Below are 22,009 nucleotides of genomic sequence, written 5' to 3'. Positions count from 1 at the left end.
ACCATCAAAGTCTTCTCTAGGGCACAGAGATCTGTAACAAATGCATTGAGTGTGCACATCCAAGTTTGCTATACTCTGGTACATCTGGTCTGATCAGGGCTTTGGTGACTCTCTGCCATGAGACGCGTGTCGTCCATATACATAGATTTCATCCCTTCAGACCAGAAGCATTTTAAAAACATGCAGCAGACAGTGCTTACCTCGATTTATCCCACAGAAATCTTGTCTTCATCATATGTTCCACCGTGTGTAACCTGTGAACACAGGGCCATTAGCTTTGTAATAGCAGCAACAAGTTAGCATTTTAACCTACACTCCATCAGAACTCCACCATGCTAAGAATATTCTTCAAAATATTTCAGACGAACGAGACTGTTAAGTCATCATTTGGAGCAAGACTGAACATACAGGCCTAGGGCAAGGTTTGGCAAGTTTCCATACATGTCAAATAGAATTTGCAGTGCTGAACCAAGTTTAATGGCCAAAGCTGAAGTATACATATTTAAACACCAATGGGGCAAACGTAGGAGCTTCTGACAAGCATATTAACGGACATCTAAAAAAAAAAAAAAAATTACAAGGGGCAGATTTTGCTGGTCATTCAGATTTAGCCCGTTACTGCTTTAGACCCCCCTAGAAATATTGATCAAGTCAAACTTTCTCCTCCAAAATAATTTCATGGCAGAAAGCTCCTGTTGGTGAACTGACACCTAACCTGGTTTTCTGAACAAACACTCACATTTCAGGTTATGGTTTTGCCATAGTGAAGATTTTGAATTGCTTTAAAGGGGTTAAGGCTCATCTTATTCTAAAATTGGTTTTTAAGCTAGTTCATTGTTTGTTCACTTACCTTTTCCTTCGATTTCCCTTCTAAATGTTTTATTTCTTTGTTTGAATTTCTCACTTCCTTTTTATCCTCAGTAAGGACATTCTGCTTAAAAACACTATGCTCAGGTGTGAATGGGGCCCTGGGGGGGCTCAATTCTGAGCCAGGCTGTTTGCATTCAGATAGACTGCATGGCTCAGCCCCGCATATGCTCAGGTTGACTGACAGCAGCAGGAGCCATTGGCCAGCCAAGCATGAAAGACAGGGGATAAGAGCTGCACAGTACAAGGGGAGAAGACAGGGGAGAAGAGCTGCACAGTACCGGACCAAGATCAGGCTGAGGTTGAGTATTTAGGGGGCTGGAAGGGGAGTTACCAACATTTACTTGAATGCAGAGAAGGAATTAAACACACACTAATATAATATATATATATATATATATAAAAATAAATACACTAACTTTTACACACTGATCACGGCACTGAAATCATGATGCTACATCAAGTGAGGTAGCATGATTTCAAAGTAGCAATTCAGTGCTACTTCAGGTGCAACTTGGAAGACATCTGAGAGACTTCATGCAGATTTCTATGCAAGTCACAACTGAACTAGCTAAAAGTAGTGCAGGAACTACTTTCAAAATCAGTGCGACGCCAACGCACCCATTTGACTGCTTTCAAATCGCATGACAAGTCGCACCCTATTGTCTGCATTGGAACTGCCAAATTACAGTGTGACCAGGGGCTTTGCGTCCATATAGTGGTTCTAAAGGGTTCAAACCTATGTAACCGCGAGACGTTAGATAATTGAATAGTGAGTGCTACATTAGTTACTATTACATTGTATGTTACAGCGCTTTTCATATACACCATCCCTTGACCTCCGTGTGTAACCTGTGAACACAGGGCCATTAGCTTTGTAATAGCAGCAACAAGTTAGCATTTTAACCTACACTCCATCAGAACTCCACCATGCTAGGAATATTCTTCAAAATATTTCAGACGAACGAGACTGTTCAGTCATCATTTGGAGCAAGACTGAACATACAAGCCTAGGGCAAGGTTTGGCAAGTTTCCATACATGTCAAATAGAATTTGTAGTGCTGAACCAAGTATAATGGCCAAAGCTGAAGTATACATATTTAAACACCAATGGGGCAAAAGTAGGAGCTTCTGACAAGCATATTAACTGGACATCTATAAAATAAAAAATTGGCAGACCAGCAAAAGCTGCCTTTTACATGATCCTATTCAAGAGCATGTTACCGCTTTAGAAGCCCTAGAAATATTGGTAAAGTCTAGCTTTCTCCCAAAAACAATTTCATGGCAGAAAGCTCCTCCTGTTTGTTCACAAAGCCAGATTAGGGGGTCAGTTCACCAAGACTCAGATTTCAGGTTATGGTTTTGCCATAGTAAAGATTGAGTCCAATAAGCTTTAAAGGAATCGTAAGCCTGAATTTTCCTTCATTACATGTTCCATTTATTTAATCTTAAATTGTATTAATACAGAGCAGCTGCAATCCTCTTCACAGGTCCCCTGCTGGCACACCTGGCTCCTTTCTAAGGGGAGAACTCGTGCTTAATTCTGAGCCAGGCTGGTTACCTCCAGTTAGACTGCATGGCTCAGCCCTGCCCAGGTTTTGACCGACAGCAGCAGGAGCCAATGGCCAGTCAATGCTCAGCCAAGCCTGTGAGACAGGAAAGAAGAGCTGCTTCACAGTGCACAGCACCAGACTTAAGATAAGGCCTAGTATTTAGGGGGCTGCAAGGGAAGCTACAAATGTTTACTTTAATGCAGAGAATACATTAAGTTGTATGAAAAAAAAAAAATGAACAACACTACCATTTACACCCTGGCCACAACAATGAAATTGTGCTACGTCAACCGAGGTAGCCCAATTTCAAAGTAGCAATTCAGTGCTACTTCAGGTGCAACTTGGAAGGCATCTGAGAGACTTCATGCAGATTTCTATGCAAGTCACTCCTGAACTAGCTTATAGTGTAGAAACTACTTTCAAAGATTGGTGCAAAGCCAACATTTGACTGCTTCCAATGCAGACAATAGGGTGCAACTTGTCATGCAATTTGAAACTGCCAAATTGCATTGTGACCAGGGGCTTAGAACCACTTTATGGATGCAGAGGATAAAATCCTAGCCAACAGGATGACACAAGTTAGTAACTAATGTAGCACCAACTACGCCATCATCCATTACATTGTGTTACTGCTTTTTATACACCATCCCTTGACCTCAATGTAATCCAGTAATCTAACCAAAGGCAGAATTGGGTGGCATGTACTTAGTAAACTGTACTGGAGGTTTGAATTAAAAAAAGGTGCCTAAAATATCAGATATGAAGCAGTGTTGTGCTAAACAAATACAACCCATTTTAATATTCAAAACTAGATTTTAGGTTCAGCTCTACTTCATAGTGACTGCAGGACTTGCTGTTCATTTCTACAAGCAAATATTGCCCTCTCAAAAAGCCTCATCGAGTCATGACACCTACCCATATGATGTAGTCTTCATCTTCACCATACATCAAAATGAAGAGGCACCCTGAGGAGAGAGAAACTAGTCAAGTGTTGAAATTTAAAAACAGAAGCCGGCCTTTCTAGTCTATCATCTCAGAACAAAAGGTTACATTCACTGACAAGTCAGATATATGCTTGTCTATATAGATCATCACTGATGACCAACCACATTGTACCCTACATTCAAGTCTTTACTGCTCACCTGTAATGCTGTGGGGAGCCATCTTCAGATTGTAGCAACGCTGCGTATTTTGCCGCGAATAGTGTATCTTTTTTTTTCAAATCCTTCCCATTGCCGTCAATGGCCGAACGCCAATGTCGCCGGAAAAAAAGGGTCCGGGACTTTTTTTCAGGCGACAGGCTTACGGCGTCTATGAGATGTGAACCATCTCCATAGACAGCAATGGGAATTCTCCCCTCTAGCGACACAAGCATCCGGCGTCGGGCGTTTTTTCGCCTAGATGTGAATGGGCTCTTAATCTGGTACACATCAGCAGAAAGCTGTACTGCTGTAGACTAGCGGAATCAGGAGGTAAAAAAAAGCAACATCTCATTTTAGATGGGAGGGTTGTAACCCCTGTAAGGTTTATTTCTGCCTTTGTCCCATGGGGCGATTTCTCTTCACTTCCTGTCCCAAAGAACTCGTGTCCCCATTGGAAGATCAAAATTTGGCATTCTTAAATATCATTGAAAGTTAGGAGAAAAGGTTGAATGGGGCGCACAGACAGAATAAAAACCTGACAGGTGTTCTAATCTCCTCTACACAAAATTAAAAAGTTCTAAAATAACTGCATTAGAGCCAAAAGTTCTCTAGGACACATTTATGGACTAGAGAAAATCTGCAGAGATGCCTTCCAATGTGAATAGTAAGCCTTTACCCACCTTCTAGGCATTTATTTGCAGATGGGCTGTATAAAGTGGGTTTCATGACAGATTGACCAGCCAGATACACTCAACTAGACTGAGTAAGGTATACCAAGCCCCCATTCACACCAGTGACTTGGCAATGTGGTGCGATTTATCACATTACCATCAATGGAACTGTTCATATTGCATCAATGAAAAATATAAAAACGTTTCCTGCACTACTTTCCAATTTCATTGCAACTTGCAAACTTCTGTAGAAGTACTAAACACCTTCCCCTCAGTAGGTAGCCAACAGTTGAGTCAAGACTAAAACTTTAAACAAATCACCAGGACAGGATGGCTTAGACACAAGAGCCCTCAGAACTGTCAAGTTATAGCCAGACCATTGTTCATAAGCTTTGCAGACAGCATACTCACAGGAATTGCACCAGCTGATTGGAGAAAAGCCATTGTGGTACCAACATTCAAGAAACAGAACAGACAAAACACCTGGAAAACTACAGGCCAGTCAACCCAACAACCATAAATAAATTGGAGGGAAAAGTGACCATAAAAAAAAAAAAAAAAACATAGTAGTTAGCATGGGTTTACGAAATGTTTCTGCCGGACCAAACATTCGAGGACATGAGCTGCCATCTAGCCAGGGGAAGGCCCATGGATTTAGTGCACCTGGATTTTGCAAAAGCATTTGATAGTCCCCCCCCATAAGCGCTTAACCACTATAGCCCCGAGCCTGTTTTTCAGATTCGGTGTTTACGAGACTAAAACATTTTTTTTGCTATAACACTAGAGCAGGGATATGCAATTAGCGGACCTCCAGCTGTTGCAGAACTACAACTCCCATGAGGCATTGTAAGACTGACATCCACAAGCATGACAACCAGTGGCAGAGGCATGATGGGACTTGTAGTTTTGCAACAGCTGGAGGTCCGCTAATTGCATATACCTGCCCTAGAGAATAAAATGGCAGTCATTGCAATACTTTGTCACACCGTATTTGCGCAGCGGTCTTACAAGCACACTTTTTTTGGAAAAAAAAAAATTTTAAATTAAAAAATAAGACAATAAATTTGGCCCAATTTTTTTACATATTGTGAAAGATAATGTTACGCCGAGTAAAATGATACCCAACATGTCACGCTTACAAATTGCGCCTGCTCGTGGCATGGCGTCAAACTTTTACCCTTAAAAATCTCGATAGGCGACGTTTAAAAAATTCTACAGGTTGCATTTTTTGAGTTACAGAGTAGGCCTAGAATTATTGCTCCAACGATCGCGACGATACCTCACTTGTGTGGTTTGAACACCGTTTTCATATGCGGGCGCTACTCGCGTATGCGTTCGCTTCTGCGTGCGAGCTCGTTGGGACGGGGCGCTTTAAAATAATTTTTTGGGGGTTTTCGTATTTATTTTACAATTTTTAACACTGAAATAAAAAAAAAATTATCACTTTTATTCCCATTACAAGGAATGTAAACATCCCTTGTAATAGAAAAAATCATGACAGGTCCTCTTAAATATGAGATCTGGGGTCAAAAAGACCTCAGATCTCATATTTAGGCTTAAATGACAAAAAAAAAATGTTGCTTTAAGAGGCTGGGCGGGACTGACGTTTTGACGTCACTTCCGCCCAGCAGAGCTACGGGTGAAGGAGATTTTTCCTTCACTCGTAACCCCGCTCAGCTGCCGAACGGTCCCGATCTCCGCCGCTACGGTAAGCGGCGGAGGGCGCGGGACCCCTCTCCCGCCACTGTTAACTGCGATCTCGTGGCGAATCCGACGGAGACCGCCGTTATCGTTTACACGGCCGCCCACTGAAGAGATGAATATCTCGGTTGTGGCAGCAGCTGCTGCCGTTACCGAGATATTCATCTTTAAAGTGCCGACGTAGAATGACGGTGGGCGGTCGGTAACTAGTTAAGTTACAAGCCGAGGTCTGAAGGCATGGACCACAAGGTTTGTTCTCGGATTAAAAAAACTGGTTACAGGGACAGGTCCAAAGGGTGGTGATAAACACTGACTGGTCTGGAGTGGCAAGTGGGGGGTTCCCCAAGGTTCTGTCTTGGGACCAATTCTATTCAATCATCAGATGACAAAATTAAGCAGGGCAATAACTTCACATCAGGATATATAGAAGTGTTACATTAAGACCTGAACAAAATAATGGAGTGGCCCAATACATGGCAAATAAGGTTTAAAGTGGAGAAATGTAAATTAATGCACTAGGGCCAAAAAAGCAAAAAAAAAAAAAAAAAAGCAAACTACTTACTAGGGGAGAACCTATGGGGAAATCAAGGACGGAGAAAGATCTGTCCTAGTAGATGGCCAATTGGTAGCTGAAGCTTGACATTGCATGCCATTGCTCAAAGCTGGCAGAATATTAACATGCATAAAAAGGGATCTACTCCAGAGAAACCCATAATCCTACCACTTTATAAAACTGGTTAGACCACTCTGTCCAGTTCTGGTCACCAGTCCGTCCCCAGAAGGGATGTGCTGGAACTGAAGGGCAACAAAATTAAGGGAACTGAAATATGAACCTCAAATATGAACGCCTATGAAATAGGAACGCCTACAAGCACTAAATGTATTCTTGCTGGCAAAACTATGCTTGAGGACATACGATAGCAATTTACAAATACCTCAATGGTGATCCCAGCAGGGGGGGAGAAAAAAAAAAAAAAAGGTGCAAGAGGACATGGGCCCACAGAGATTGGAGAAGCAGTTTAACCTTTAACTGCCCAGGGAGATTTCACCATCAGGGCAATAAGGATGTGGAATTCCCTTCCATGATGTGGTTTAAGCAGGGAGTATGAATATTTTTAAAGACTCTTGGATGCGCATCTTAAATGCAACACAGGGATATGGGAACTTGTAGACATGGGCACAAGTATACCTACACATGAACTGGACTGACTTGTCTTTATTCAACCTTAAAAAAATAATAAAAAACCCACACGATTTGAAATCAATAGAGGCCACACTTACCAAAAGGAACCTTCTAAACTAATGCCAACAGCATTAACGAGCTTTGATTTTTGCCTAATCGTTAAAGTTGATCTTCAGCTTTTACAGCACAAACAGGCAATTCTATAGCTGCAGTTTACTGAACAGGGATGAAAACCACAGACATGTCTTGGATGGAGTGACTTCATATTACAGCCGCCACTCAGCCAGTGAGGTCATCTCCACTGCCAATACAAAAAGCATCAAGTCCATCAACCTTGTGGCAGGGCTACTTCTACATCATGGACTAGAGACCTTGTCACTCAAACCTCAGAATAGAACACTAACCAATTGTGCCACACATGTCTGGTACCCAAGAGGGGGGGGGGGGGAACTTTAAACTTACACCAATTACATTTTACTAGCCTTGCCATCAGGTGTTGCTCAGAGACAAAAGCTGTCCTCAAAGAATTCTCAGAACAGGTCTGTGATAAGTCTCATCATTGACACAAGACAAGGACTGCACCCTCCACATCCAGCCATGTGCTCAGTAAGCAAGGGAAAGCATGGCAGAGCCTCACACCCAGCCACCAAGAAAAAGCCCAACAGTAATAAGACAAAGGGTGAAAGGCCAGGAGCTTAGAAATTCTTACATGAGCCCAGTGAAACCCCCACCAGATTTTTTTTTTATTTAAATCATGCATTCACTTTAGCTTCCTCCAATTAGTGACCAGGGAGAAATAGAACAAGCCGATTGCTTCTCAGAAAAAACAGTTGCTCTAGTTTTGATAACCTACCACCAGTATTTTTCTCCTGGAACACAATGCTTTGTGAATGGAGGCAAAGAATGACAGTACACATTGCATGCTAAAGAAGTCTAGAATAGCCCATTAGTGGTGGGATAGTCACAGACAGGCCCATTGTGGACAGATACACCAGCCCATTTAAATGGTCTGCTGTATTAAGATAAATACAGGAATAAGCTCCAAGCCTCATAAAAATGCACTGCATGAAACCAGTGCTGCACCAAAGTCACACCACACAAACATAGGGGTAATGATGCATGAGGGAACCATTAATGGATAAGGTGCAGCATGTTCTGGGATCATGCACACATTCCTCAGCCACAGCTCCTAGGTGTCCAGCATTAGATGACTGGTTACAATAAGAACATGGGGCACATCACTGATGCTCATGCAAGTTTCATAATTTCCCTCTTCCTATCGCACTGGATCCCATCTCCATCCCCTCCCTCCACATGGTGGAAGCTCCGCAGGTCACAGCAGGGAAATGGGGAGATGTCAACCATAAAGTTCCTATGTAATTGTCAGCTACCTCCTCTGCAGCTGCCTCCACAGCAATGCCTGCATCAAAAGCCATGTATAGCGATTTTACCAGGTTAGATAGGTTAGTCTGTAGATGTGTTGGGTGAACTACTTTAAAGTGGCAATAAAATGCTTTAGAAAGCCAGTCACTTACCTGCTTTGTGCAGAGTAGCCCCAAATCCTCTTCAGGTCTCCTGCTAGCACTCATGGTCCCTCCCTCATGGCAAGTGCTGTGGCTCAACCCCACCCCCTCTTATTGGCTACCCGATTGGCAGGGGCCATTGGCCCCTACAGCTGTCTCTGCCAACAAGGAGTCCCCCAGAGAGCCAAAAGCTTGTGCCCATTGCTGGATTGTGATGTGCTCAAGAATTTGGGAGGGCCTTCTGCAGGGGACTACTTTGATGCATGAAGGTAAAAAACTGAACCTTTAACCACTCAAGGATGAATTTACACAAGAATCCTAAAGAGCACAGCGCTGGAAGCTACTACATCACAGCCCAAACATCAAGCCATCGCCCAGAAGCAGGCCCATCACTTTCTAGTTAAACCCCATCTCAGCAGAGCCAGTACTGTGGACCCGTCCCATCAATTCCGCCACCAGCTCTAAACATTTAGAACTCCTCAGGCAAATTTATGCCCCGTTTTACCTTTACAGTACTAGCCCATATTTGTGTTCCTTCTCTGGTAGTACCAGTGAAAAATCTAATGGCTTGGTACCTCTTAGCTGAAGATTGGCCTTATCCTTAAGGACTAGGTGCATAAGGTACAGCCAGGTGAATTGTATTTAATGAGCAACTTCATAACCAAATACAGCATTTCTGCCCCCCCCCCCCCCAATGTCTTAATACCTTACCTTTTCAGTTGTCCTAGAGAGGTTTTTTGGGATCATTTGAGATTATGTTCATAGATTATAGTTAACATTTACAATCTTAAATACCCATGTTGTACTTTGTTATCCAAGTGCCCTAAAATTGAGCAGTTCTCATGTAGGTTTACAAGTTTAGTTTGAGAAAATAAAATCCACACCCAATTTTATCAAAACATTTTTATTTAACTACATTATTGGAAACAGAAGCCCATCTTGTCCAATCGATGTTAAGGGCAGTGCCAAGGATGCACTACAAAAATCTGGAGGTTTGAGCTGATGAGTTCCAAACACCACTGTTGGGCAAGATTGGTCTCAGGACGGAAAGGTCAATGCAGTGCTTTTGTAATTTTTTTGAAGGTCTTCACAATTCTTTAAACCTACAAAAAATAAATAAAACCCAGTACAAATCTTGGATGCTTAAACAGTACTTAACATTGCTTTAGAAGTCAATCCCCTCAGACTGTTCCATCCATGACTACACCAGTGGGTTCACCTTTTCAGGCTCTGGTGGAGATCAGATGGTCGGACATGTGAAGGTTTCATCCTTGGGGATCATTCAGATACAAAGCTCTTGCTATCATCCTCCACAGCTTCTAGAGCTGGATGATTCTGGCCAAAATTACAATCATTTTTTGCTTAGAAGATAAATTCTCACAATTATGATGCAACATCTTTCATATAGAAAAAAGTGACAACTTCACTGTTGAATTCAAGTGTTTTTTTTTTCTCCAAAAAATTGCATTTGAAAGACAACTATGAAAACGGTGTTATTTTTTTTCTTTAGGGCAGGGGTGTCCAGCTCAATTTCTTTGTGGGCTGCATCAGTACTATGATTGACCTCAAAAGGGCCAGTTGTATCTGTAAGATTAGATGTCCAGTGCAATCCCCTTACATTAGATGTCCAGAGCCAACCCACCATCAGAAATGGAGTCCCCCACTCTCCCTTACAGTGCACTCCTTTGCTTATACTGCCGCTGGGAAGACGAATGCATTGCTTGAAAGCAAAACACAAGGGTCTGGAGCCCTCACACAGATGCAGTAGGTGCGAGGGCCACATGAAATTGGAGGGCCAGATTTGGCCTGCAGGCCTTCTTGACACCTGTGCTCTAGGGTCTCTGCTAAAAAAAAAGTTTAGGGTTTTAATTCTTTAGCCCAAAACATCAAGTATTAGAAAAAAGGTCTTTAAGTGGTTAAACTAACTTCTATTTACAGACAGTGTAATGTTTTTTTTTATCTCCAGCTATGGATGTGGTGATAAACTTGGCCTGTTTATTTTGACAGTTGTGAGCAGAGCACTGAACTAGTAAAATTTGTCAAGATTGTGGTGGGGTAGAATTAGTTAATTCAATCGTGCAGCTCCAACAGCTCCCCACCAAAAAATAATGAAAATTCTGCATTTCATTTGAGACAAGCATGTTGCACATGGGCTACATAGCCTAGATTAAATCTTTAAAGGAGTTTTTATGGCAGAAGTTTTTTTATCTCGATGCATGAAGATAAAGCCTCCTGTGTTTAGGAGCCTCCCCAGCACTTCTGTCCACGAGTCCCTTGGCCACCTGAGATTTTGGATTGGCTGACACAACAGCAGCACTATTGGCTCCCACTGTTAGAGTTGGCCAATCAGGAGAAGTGGGGCTGAACAGCTAAATGTTTAAATGGACACAACTGCATCATAGCTTGCTGTGGGGTCACTCAACAGGATGGAGGGGGCCAGGATTAGTGAAGGGGACCCAAGCCCTAAAGATCCCTTTAAGGCTCAGTTCACATATGCAAAAACGGACGAGTTTTGAATCCCATGTGAAACAGACCTGTTTGCAATGGAGCTGGTAGTTCACAAATGTCCAGGACAGCTGCAGTCCATTTTTGAAGATACTGCGAGATTGGGTATGGTTGGGTTCAGGTGTGAATTAAAGAGGGAGTTCACCCTAAAAATAATTTAACCTTAGATTAATGCTCATTTTGTCTAGGGGAATCTGCTAGTATTTTTAATATCGAAGCTGTACTTACCGTTTTAGAGAGCGATCTTCTCCGCCGCTTCCGGGTATGGGTCTTCGGGACTGGGCGTTCCTATTTTGATTGACAGTCTTCCGACGGTCGCATCTATCGCGTCACGAGTAGCCGAAAGAAGCCGAACGTCGGTGCGGCGCTATACTGCGCACCGACGTTCGGCTACTTTCGGAAAATCGTGACGCGATGGATGAGACCGTCGGAAGCCTGTCAATCAAAATAGGAACGCCCAGTCCCGCAGCCCATACCCGGAAGCGGTGGGGAAGATCGCTCTAAACAGTACAGCTTCGCTTTAAAAAAAATTAGCCGATTCCCCTAGACAAAATGAGCAGGAATCTAAGGGTAAAAAGTTATGTCCGGGTGAACCCCCGCTTTAAAGTAAACATGCACCTGAACCAGTGAACAAAAAACTGGACTTCATTTAAAAGACTGCAACTGCAGTTGGCATGTGTGAACCTAGTTGCAAACTATTGTTACTGGTAGGGATCTCCCAAATGTATCGTTACATTTGCACATGGTGCAATTAGGCAGAACTGTGAAAATGTAATGTAGTTTAAGTCTTACCTTAAAACCAATTTTCCTCCAGTTGAAAGCTGAAAAACAAAGTGAAATATGTAAAGACACACGTAGTTACAAAAACCAGTCTGATTCTACAGCTAAAGGGGATCTCTTCAGTATAGCGACAATCCTTGTCACAGCCAACACAAGGCCAGCTCAGGGTATAGTGGATTATTCATCATTGTGTCCCCCCATAAGCATTAGGAATAAACTGTTGGGAGCATGTCAACATTTTTGCCCTATTCACATATTTTAGTTGCATAGCTTACATGCGTCATGTCTTCAGTTCTGGCCATCCCCATGTAGTACCGACCATCGATACCTGTTAAAAAGATTCAGCAGGTCAGACATCTGCAACATCAAACCACCAAGAACACAAAGCTAAATTTTTAAAACCATCAGTTATAATAAGGTCTCATCAGAATTCAGACGAACGAGATTCCAAGAGATAAATCATCATCAGTTTTAAGAAAGTTCACACACTAGCTTATCTACACTCATGAGCAAAGCTTTCATACAACTACTGGCAATGCAATTGTGCCATTAACCTGCACCAGTTTATGCACGTTTATACAAGCATTTAGCTGATCCCCTTATTTGAGGCAGTTGACCCACTGCTACACAAGAACATTAACTAGAGGATTGTTGGCAATGCTGAAGCCCCATTCCATAAATGGGTTGCAATGATCACTGGGAAGCAGTGGTAGTTTAAGTTACAGCGGCTCTACAAAGTTGCAAATTGTTCAGTATTGCAATGTCTACTTCTCAGGTTACCTAGTTTTACAATCAATTGAATTTTTACCATCACTTACCATTCATTTCCTTCAAGAGGAGATCTGCAAATCAATTTTCTGAGACCCTGCAACCAAAATATATATTAAGTTCAACTTTAAAGAAAAAAAAAAAACCCCACATCTTTCCAGTAGCTACTGCTCAGGAGTTCGAAGCGTTTCATTATTTTTCAAAGTGAGCTAGTTGACTCATCACTGCAGTGATCCCCCAACTCCACCTGACCCCCTCCCTCAAAACATAGAATTTTACTTACCCCACAGGATGGAGCAGTTTCATTTTCTGTGAAGAGAAAGACATCTTTAGGACAGGGAAAGGATTTCAGAGGACCTCTTTAAATAGAGAAACTCAGAATATATTTCTCAGTCACAATTAACCACTCAGTCACAGAATATCAGACTGGGGCGGTAAGATGTCATCACAAAATTCTAAACATGAAATATTTGAACCGGGAACAAGGTTACTCACTTACCTGTACATAAAACCCAGCCGGTGTTGCCATTCAGAGTGCCAGGGATACCTACAGGGAAATTTGACTGTCAGAATCTCCCAGCAAGTGTACATATGTAGAGCAGTTTATATCCTAAATTTCAGAGCACATCCCTTAATGTGGACAATCAGAACAAACCACTCAGTCACCAAACATCAGACTGGGGCGGTATAAAGTCATCATAAAGTCAATTATGCTCACTATCACATTTCTGCTAAAATTTCTTCAATTCGCTGTGCAGCTTCAAGGATAAGCCAACTCCATAAGCTTTCAGCCATTTTTTTTTATCATTTATGAGCAACTCAAAAATGCAGCTTTAGGATCAAAGTAGCAATGAGGTAAAATATGGAATTTACCCGTCTCATATCAAGGTCTTCTCTAGGCCACAGAGATCTGTAACACAAATGCATTGTTAAGTGTGCACATCCAAGTTTGCTATACTCTGGTACATCTGGTCTGATCAGGGCTTTGGTGACTCTGCCATGAGACGCGTGTCGTCCATATACATAGATTTCATCCCTTCAGACCAGAAGCATTTTAAAAACATGCAGACAGTGCTTACCTCGATTTATCCCACAGAAATCTTGTCTTCATATGTTCCACCGTGTGTAACCTGTGAACACAGGGCCATTAGCTTTGTAATAGCAGCAGGGGCGTCCCTAGGGGGGGCCAGAGGGGGCCCTGACCCCCCCAACATCATGCTGTGCCCCACCAAAAAAAATTTTTTTTTTTTTGTTGCAATTTTTGTATTTTTCTCCCCGAGAGGGAGAGCGTCCCCAGTCAGCTCTGCGGGGGATTCCTCCCCCTCCCTCTGCTCGCCATCACTGCATAATGCGAGCGCTCACACAACCAGATATTCTAGCCTGGACTGTGTTTAAGTGTGTGCACTGCAGACTGCAGTACACTAATCACTGAACTACATTATCTCCATCCCTTCTCTCTCCCCCCATCTGTCTCCCTCCCCCTCTCCTGTTCTTTCAAAACATTCACAATTTACTTTCACTTTCAGTTAGGCAGATAATATATGGTGCAAATTTCTTTCCTGCATCCACAGATTGCAGGAAAGAAACTTGCATGATTCCCCCATCAACAGACAGTGGTGATAGGGGAATATCCTGCCCAGCAATTATATTCTCCCGACAAACAGTGATTATCACTAGTGACTATACAGCAACCACTAGTGATAATTATAAGAGAATCTGCTCATTAATGGTTCAAATCTCAGCCAGTTTCTGCTGAACCAGCTGAGATTTAAACTGTCTATGGCTGGTCTTAGCTCTAAGGCAGCCCATACATTGATTAACACTGTGGAGTGTCGGCTTCCTGGCGTGATCGGGCATGTGGGATTTCAAACACACCCGAGCCCATCTCTATTGGTTGTAGACAGTTGAGCTCCCTGCAGGTTGCTTAGCAGCAGTGGACCCTTCTCTGACATGCTGATCGGGATGCAATCCAGGTGATGCTCTTAGTCAAATCCTAGTCATAAATATCAGTGATTTTATTGATCAAAGCCCACACTTTACAGGCATAGAGCCCACACGGCTGCTGATCATACGGTTGATTATATTTATGTGGTTGTACTCTTGATGCTAATAGTTACTGTGTTTATTAGATCTGACTGGGAGCATCACCTGGATCACATGCCGATCAGCATGTCAACAGAGAAGGTTATACAGCATTACTGCTGCTAGGTGACCAGCTGGGGGGTCAGTTCTCTAAAAACCAATAGTGCCAGCCTTCCCCTGCATGCACCCATAATGTCACCAGCACTAGGTCCTAATAGACTGCCGCCGCTGCCAAGGAGACAGATGCCAGACCAGCGCTGTAAATAGCAGGGACAGGACAGCTGGGGATCCCCACTGTGGCAGAACACCAGGGCCCGGTGGCAAGACAACCTTTGCAACAATGATAGTTCTCCCACTGCTTTGGACCCTTATATTTTCTTGGTGTGCTGGTGACATATCTCTTGTTCTGCCACCCTGGGGGGCCCCAGTATAGTAGGAAGGGAGCTCACTGCAGAACATATGAAAGGGCCCATAGTGGGATCGTAGTAAAGGGCCCCAGGAGATTATATATATATATATATATATATATATATATATATATAAATAAATAAATTGCATTTTATAGTTGGCCCCCCTACTTTTGTCCCTGTCCCCCCATGCGCCCCCCCTAAATATGAAAGCTGGAGACGCCACTGAATAGCAGCAACAAGTTAACATTTTAACCTACACTCCATCAGAACTTCACCATGCTAGGAATATTCTTCAAAATATTTCAGACGAACGAGACTGTTAAGTCATCATTTGGAGCAAGACTGAACATACAAGCCTAGGGCAAGGTTTGGCAAGTTTCCATACATGTCAAATAGAATTTGTAGTGCTGAACCAAGTTTAATGGCCAGAGATGAAGTATTCATATTTAAACACCAATGGGGCAAACGTAGGAGCTTCCGACAAGCATATTAACTGACATCTCAAAAAAAAATAAAAAAATTACAAGGGGCAGATTTTGCTGGTCATTCAGATTTAGCCCGGTACTGCTTTAGACCCCCCTAGAAATATTGATCAACTCAAACTTTCTCCACCAAAATAATTTCATGGCAGAAAGCTCCTGTTGGTGAACGAACCTGGTTTTCTGAACAAACACTCACATTTCAGGTTATGGTTTTGCCATAGTGAAGATTTTGAATTGCTTTAAAGGGGTTAAGGCTCATCTTTTATTTTCTAAAATTGGTTTCTTTAAGCTAGTTCATTGTTTGTTCACTTACCCTTTCCTTCTAAATGGTTTATTTCTCTTTGAATTTCTCACTTCCTTTTTATCCTCAGTAAGCTATTGTCTGCATTGGAACTGCCAAATTGCAGTGTGACCAGGGGCTTTGCGTCCATAAAGTGGTTCTGAGGATACAATCCTATGTCACCGCGTGACGTTAGTAACTAATGTAGCACTCACTATTCAATCATCCATTACATTGGATGTTACAGCGCTTTTCATACACACCATCCCTTGACCTCAATGTAATCCAGTAATCCAAATCGAAGGTAGGAGTGGGTGGCATGTACCTAGTAAACCAACTGGTATCCATGGTTGAAATAAAAAAATAAAATTAAAAAAAAATAACAGACCCTCTTTACTGATCAAAACTAGATTTTAGGTTCAGCTCTACTTCAGTGACTGCAGGACTTGCCATTAATTTCTACAAGCAAATATTGCCCTCAAAAAGCCTCATCGAGGGGGCGTGGTCTAGCCGAGCTCAGGTATGGCAGCTTGAACGGAAAGCTCCCGCCGCCACGGACGAAGCTTTGAACATATAGGCGCCGGTAAGAGGACCGATCATCCCATATTGGCCACTTGACATCCCGTAACCCCAGGGAATCTTTTGATACCATTTTTACCCGAAACGGAGGACTCTTGGGGCAATTACCACTACTTGATCTGTTCAGCCCTATACCGCAATGGCGGAATCACAGAATCTCCCCCTTGGGAACAACGGAGCTCATTTACTGGGAATTAATCAAATTCCCACATACGGTGATCGAGTACCGGCAACCAAGAGCGAGGTACAACGTAATCTAAACCTGGATGATTTAAACTTGGTTGCGGCAGACATAAAAACCACGCTGACAGCTGTCATTACAGAACTGAGTGTGGAGATCCGCGCAGTTACAGCGCGAGTACAAGAGGTGGAATTACATACTGCGCAACAAGGAGCAGCGCTGCGTCATGTCAATTCTAAAGTTAATGCCAATACCCTACACCTTAGGGAATTGAATCGCCAAGTAGAGGAATTGGAAAATCGCAGCAGGAGGCATAATGTGAGAGTGAGGGGGCTCCCAGAATCGGTGGAGGCAGATCAAATTACTCCAATAATAACTGGAATTTTTAACAACTTATTAGGACGTCCTCCGCAGACTACCATCAATATGGAGCGCATCCATAGAGCGCTTCGACCGAGAGGCAAACCATCTGATCCCCCCAGAGACATAATCTGTCACAGACGATTTCTTACTTAAGGAAAACATACTCAGAAATGCTAGACTAAGAGCTAAATACGTGTATGAAGGAAACGTTATCTCCTTTTATCAAGACTTGTCTCATATTACCCTGCAGAATAGGAGGGATGTGAAACCACTCCTAGACAAATTGCGTGACAAGGGGATCATATACAAATGGAAGTTCCCATTCGGTCTACAAGCCAATAATCAGGGTCACATTGCGGTTCTGAGAGTACCGGAGGACCTACGGTCATTCTGCAAAACGATGGATATAGAGTATATGGATTTGCCAAATTGGTATGCAGACTTTAGAGCTAAGACTCCCGCAAAAGACGAAGCTAGAGATGATCTGATGGAAACATTCTCCTCCAGGGTCCGGAGACGACGTTCCCAATCATCGGACGACAGACAGCCACCCGGCGCAGATTCGGTGAACGATCCTCGAGCTACAACTACACCTAAGCCCAGGAGGGCGAGGAAAGAATATTAATAATTTGAATTGTTTTGTTTTACTTAAGCCTAGAACTGTTTTCCGTTCTCCCTTTTCTCCTAATTTTCACATTAATTCTAGGTATAATATCTGAAGGGTTATTGAAAAGTAACTTCGTTTATACTGGCAGGGCACTTTTCAAATAATATGTCTTATTTCTTGACATATTAGGTTTAAAGCGCCCTTTTATATCCACATTTTCTAGACTACTAGTTATACCAGTCTTGTGCATTATTTTCCTTTAGTGAACCCAATTTGCATTATAGCAGTGAATTCCCTGCATTGGCAATGTGTTTGTTTACACACAAGCTGGTGGTCGGCATGACTACCAGTTCTGTGATAATCAAACTGAGTGAGATGACCTGTACATGTACGCATCACTCGTGGTTCTTGTTCAATATATGTTTATCTATTTTTCAGTAGGGTGAATGGCTAACTTTTGTAATATATATGTGCCTCTTACGGTAAATATTTATTATATACACAGTTGTGGCGGCGGGTAGTGATTTAGTCCTGTTGTTGATTTTGGACTTAGTTAGATTTCAACCCCCAAGTAGCAACAATCTTTGCCTATCTCACCTTTTAGGTATAGGGCATAGAGACATTGTTACATATTATATTTTGGTTTCTATCCTCCTTCAGGAGGTTTCAAAGATACAGTAGATTATCTCTTTTTATTATTTCATTTTTGTTATTTTTCTTCCCCCCCCTTTTTTTTTTTTTTTTCTTTTTTTTTTTTTTTCTTTCCCCTTCTTCCAGATCTGATCATTCAATTCTATTCTATTTACTGAAATGTCCTTTTCCGCTAATAATATGAATGCTGCGAAAAGGAGGATCAAATTATACTCCTTGAACACCAAAGGGCTCAATATACCAGAAAAAAGGTCAAAACTTCTGCTACTTCTAAAGAAATCGGGCTCTGACATAATTTTCCTGCAAGAAACACACTTTAAGACTGATAACTATACCATCTTTACCGATAAATACTTTCCCCACATCTTACATGCCACTAACTCCGATTCCAAGAGCAAAGGGGTTTCTATTTTGATATCTAAACACTGTCCCATACAAATTTTGGATACTAAGGTTGATAGGGAGGGTAGATTCTTGTTCATAAAAGGTACACTATACAACCAATCGGTAACCCTGGCTAACATATACGCCCCAAATAGACTTCACGCCCCGTTCTTTACAGACATAATAGAATCACTAGAACTCTTTGCTTCGGGTCTAGTGATACTAGGTGGAGACTTTAATTTAACAATGAACCCCCTTTTAGACACCTCATCGGGCTCCTCCAAGACCCCATACAGAACATTGAATTTAATTAAAAAATTGCTACACCGTCTATCGTTGCACGACTCCTGGCGCACCATGAACCCCTCTTCTAAAGACTATACCTTCTACTCCCCCCCACAATTCCTACTCTAGGTTAGACTATTTTTATATTTCGCAAAACGGCCTGGAATTACTAGACAACACTTCTATTGATCCCATGATCCTATCCGATCATAATCCCATTACGATGTGTTTGTCCATTGAAGACAAACCCCTTTCCCGGAAACCTTGGAGACTGGATAATTCATTATTAAATGACAAAAACATAATCCGAAAATTAGATTCTGCAATTTCTTATTATTTCAAGGAAAACTCAACGTCTGACGTGCATCCTCCCACATTATGGCTAGCCCACAAATGTGTGTTAAGAGGCGAGCTGATTTCCTTGTTGGCAAAAAGGAATAAAGATAGGCGGGAACGTATAAAACTACTTACTGACCGAATAGAGATGTTGGAAAGAAGTCATAAACGCTCACTCGCATCAGATGTACTAGCTGAATTAACTACTGCCAGGAATGAATTACTTCAAATATTGGAGGAAAAAATTAAACGTAACAAAGTTTACTCGCAGAAATTCTTTTATGAATTTGGTAACAAAACGGGCAGACTTCTAGCTAACTCCCTGAATGCTTCAAACAAAAAATTTGACAACATCCACTCTATCAATGATCCAACAGGTAAAAAATTAACCTGTACTTCTGATATTACCAGACAGTTCCAAAAATTCTACTCTAATTTATATAATTTACGTGACACAACGCCGAAATTCGACTCAAGTTCAAGGAGATCCATGATCACTGATTTTCTAAGTTCATACTGTCCCAAACCGATTGACCCAAAGATAGCCAAAGACTTGGATAAGCCCTTGGAAACAGGTGAAGCTCTTGGAGCTCTCAAACAACTTAATGTCGGGAAAAGCCCGGGCCCTGACGGTTTCTCGGTTGATTATTTTAAAACCTTTAAAGAACTCCTAATCCCCCATTTTAAAAAAGCATTTAATTCGGATCCAACCCAATGGACATCGACCAAAGATCTGCTTGAAGCACATATAGTGATGGTCCCAAAACCGAACAAAGACAAAAATCTAGTTTCCAACTACAGACCCATTTCACTGCTGAACATGGATGTGAAGCTGTATGCGAAAATATTAGCGAACCGCCTATTACCCCTCCTGAATAACCTAATCTCTTTGGATCAAGTGGGATTCACTCCTGGGAGGGAGGCCAGGGATAATACCATCAAGGTCCTTAACATTCAAAATTGGTTACTGGTATCGAAGTTCCCGGGATTTGTACTTTCATTGGACGCAGAGAAGGCCTTCGATAGGATAGCTTGGGATTATATGCACGCAGCATTGGGATTTATGGGACTAAACGAACGTATGCTACAATATATCAACCTTCTCTACTCCTCCCCAACAGCAAGGATCAAAATAAATGGCAGCCTGTCGGAGGCTTTCTCTGTGTCCAATGGAACTCGACAGGGATGCCCATTATCACCGATCATTTTCGTTCTAATATTGGAACCCCTCCTATGTAGGCTCAGAGCCAATCAAGACATTGTGGGGATAACCATTGGAGATAAACAATATAAATTAGCTGCATTCGCTGACGATGTGCTATTATTTCTGACTAATCCTATCATTACACTCCCCAATCTGTTAAAAGACTTTTCCATCTTCCAAGACATGTCCAACCTGAAAATTAATTTTGCAAAATCCAGAGCCCTCAATATCTCCCTACCTCCAGACCAGGTTAATCTATGCAAAAAGAACTTCCCATTTGTTTGGGAAGATAGAGTATTGTCCTACTTAGGCGTTAATTTGTCCCCCCATTTAGATGACATATACTCTAATAATTTTGTTCCATTATTGAATGTGGTTAGATCCGATTTAACAAGATGGGATAAGGGACTATTCTCATGGTTTGGTCGTGCGAATATAAGATGAACATCCTACCGAGATTTTTATACCTATTTCAGACACTGCCTATTTGTATCCCCAGCTCTTTTTTCACGTCCTTTCGTAAGATTTGTGTAAACTTTATATGGGGTGGGAAACAACCTCGAATTAAATGGGACAAATTGGTGGAACCCAAGCATCTGGGAGGTATCGGAGTTCCGGATTTGCGCAAGTACTATTGGGCCTGCCACCTATCCAAGATAATTGACTGGCAAGTGCATGCTCGATCCAAAGATTGGATAGCATTGGAGGAACTTTCCTGTTTTTCAAGTGCACCTATAAGACACCTACCATGGATCAACCCCAAAAAGATCCCTCGTATAACTAAAACACATCCCATGGTAGGAGCGTCCCTGAAGATATTCAGTTATTTATGTAAGACGAAGAAGGTGTCTTCCATGTATGGACCAGTTACCCCAATCACAATAAATCCTGAAATTTATCTTCCTGACAGTAACGCATCGACATCCGATACTCTTCCAGTAACGTTATACAGAGCTACAGATTTCTTTAAGAATACTATCCTTTTGTCTCTTGAATCCTTCCAAACTACTGACCCTAATTGTAAAATCTCCAATATCAATTATGTTAAAATCACTAGATTTCTTGAAAGGCTAGAACCAATGAGTGGATGGTATAGGCCAAAGACACCATTTGAAACAATTTGCTTTAGGGAATCCCCTCAGAGCCACCTCATTTCCTTCACTTATAACCTTCTAAATTCTGACGTAGACCCTCAATTGGACAACACAAACCTTCACTGGGAAAAGGACCTTCAAGTTTCTGTGACGAATGATCAATGGGCGAATGTATTTAAACGATTCCACAAAGGCACATTGAACATCTGTACACAAGAAAACGGATACAAAATCTATTCAAGATGGTACAAGACCCCGTTGGTCATTCACAAATTTAACCCCGACACATCGCCCCTTTGCTGGCGATGTATGGTCGCGCCGGGAAGTTTGATACACATTTGGTGGGAATGCAATGTATTGGCTGAATTTTGGACGGGA

General features: G+C 42.1%; 5 non-coding genes across 5 annotated transcripts; all 5 read right to left on the bottom strand.

Annotated features, from left to right (window-relative positions):
• Positions 1 to 9,816: 9,816 nt before the first annotated feature.
• On the bottom strand, positions 9,817 to 9,917 carry LOC120918117. The gene has a single exon (XR_005744326.1). It is a non-coding gene; the product is annotated as a small nucleolar RNA SNORD22 (small nucleolar RNA).
• Positions 9,918 to 12,324: 2,407 nt separating this feature from the next.
• LOC120918071 lies at positions 12,325 to 12,395 on the bottom strand. The gene has a single exon (XR_005744283.1). It is a non-coding gene; the product is annotated as a small nucleolar RNA SNORD30 (small nucleolar RNA).
• Positions 12,396 to 12,859: 464 nt separating this feature from the next.
• LOC120918063 lies at positions 12,860 to 12,923 on the bottom strand. The gene has a single exon (XR_005744276.1). It is a non-coding gene; the product is annotated as a small nucleolar RNA SNORD29 (small nucleolar RNA).
• A 157-nt stretch (positions 12,924 to 13,080) lies between these two features.
• On the bottom strand, positions 13,081 to 13,148 carry LOC120918105. The gene has a single exon (XR_005744315.1). It is a non-coding gene; the product is annotated as a small nucleolar RNA SNORD31 (small nucleolar RNA).
• A 183-nt stretch (positions 13,149 to 13,331) lies between these two features.
• Positions 13,332 to 13,400, bottom strand: LOC120918086. Its single transcript, XR_005744297.1, has one exon. It is a non-coding gene; the product is annotated as a small nucleolar RNA SNORD31 (small nucleolar RNA).
• Between the last annotated feature and the right edge of the window lie 8,609 nt (positions 13,401 to 22,009).

This window comes from Rana temporaria, chromosome 11 (assembly GCF_905171775.1).
Source record: "Rana temporaria chromosome 11, aRanTem1.1, whole genome shotgun sequence".
NCBI classification, from domain to species: Eukaryota; Metazoa; Chordata; class Amphibia; order Anura; family Ranidae; genus Rana; species Rana temporaria.
The sequence above is the reverse complement of the archived record's forward strand: the minus strand, read 5'-3'. Positions and strand labels throughout refer to the sequence as shown.